Source organism: Numenius arquata, chromosome 18 (genome assembly GCF_964106895.1).
Source record: "Numenius arquata chromosome 18, bNumArq3.hap1.1, whole genome shotgun sequence".
In the NCBI taxonomy this organism is placed as follows: Eukaryota; Metazoa; Chordata; class Aves; order Charadriiformes; family Scolopacidae; genus Numenius; species Numenius arquata.
The window spans coordinates 12,735,481-12,737,010 of NC_133593.1; positions in this window are offsets into that span (position 1 = coordinate 12,735,481).

The window sequence follows — 1,530 nt, forward strand, 5'->3', positions numbered from 1 at the left end:
ACTGAACGTAGTTTTAATGTAAGATAACTTCCATGGGAGCCCCTTTGGAATCGTCAGCACCGACACCAGGGGATCACCTGGCAGTGTCACGAGAGCCAGACACCGCCTGCCTCTAAGTAATGTGGTCATCTGCCAAGGTAAATACACCTTCTCCATCAAACCCCACCGTGCCGTCAGCAGTATCCTCAGACTGATGACGCCAAAGTGGACTTTTATTCTGGGTGAGAATTTTGTGGCATTTGGGTGCCTTCTTGGAGCAGAAACATGAGGAGAGCAAAGGTTTTAGGTCTTGACTTCACTCTCTTAAGTTCCTTAGAATGGACTGAAAGCAAAAGATTCTGTAACTGAATTTCACTGAATTTTTAGAGTTGGAAGGGACCATAAAGATCATCTAGTCCAACTCCCCTGCTGAAGCAGGATAATGTATTATTTACACACACCAACTGTACAGTTGTGAGGTTTCTACCCTGAAAAATTTCCTAATTGCAGGGCTCCCTCGCTGGAGCGGTGCCGCGGGGGACAGCCGTGTCCCCGGGCTCAGTCACACTCATTCCCCCCAGGAGCTGCTCCTTGCCCTTTGTGGGGATGCCCAGGCTGTGGGTGGGACCAGTATCTGTCGCCATCCAGCCTCGCTGAGGAGCTGTGGGACTGTGTCCCGCTGGGGTCATCACTCCAGCCACTCCTGGGAATCTCTCTGCTCCCGGGGCAGCCGCGCTCCCCACAACAGACAACTGCTCTGCAGGGAGTGATGGAGCGGGGGGTGAATGCAGGGACCCCAAAAACAGGACTGTGTATTTGCATTCTACCAGCAGCTCCTGTGACTCCTGAAAACATGCAATCTACTCTGTAAATATTTAACTGTAGAAATCAGCATGCTTCTGGCAGTGAGGTAGTTATGGCAACGGTGTTTGCTCTATCACTGCTGTGGAGAGCTACTTTTTTCTACTAATGCTGGACCTAATTCAGCTTCCATTAATGTCAGTGTAAGAGCATAATTGAACTCCTTCTCTCTGGCGTGCTTTGTCTCTGGGTTACTCCAACTTTCTGCACATCCTGCTCCTCTGTGGACTGCCGGGCACCGCTACTGGGTACAGTAAATCCCTCAGGGTACCCAGAACGGGCTGGAGTCTTGTGTTCTGCTCCCTTCACTCTCCAGGCACACGTTGTCTTGGCTGTTACACCTGATGGAGTATCGTAGAGTGTTTCTCTGTGTGGGTAGATTATTTTAAAATAGACGAGGTGCAATGAAAAAGGCAGGAGGTTGGAAATTGCAGTGAGCTTGACAAGGAAAACCAAGGTCTCATTAGTCTGTCCTGCCTGCTGACAGCCAAAGGAAAAACTGGGTGTTTCTAGAAACACGTGCCAACTCTTGGGCTGATTTCTTTTTCGTATTGTTGTTCATTAGATCTTGATTTAAATTGATAAAAAAGATGTACCTCATGCTATTCAAGATGCCTCTGAAGTTTACTTCCTTATTGATATGAAAGCAGCGCTAATCAGTTATCACACAGTTACAGCAGCCTGAGTTCT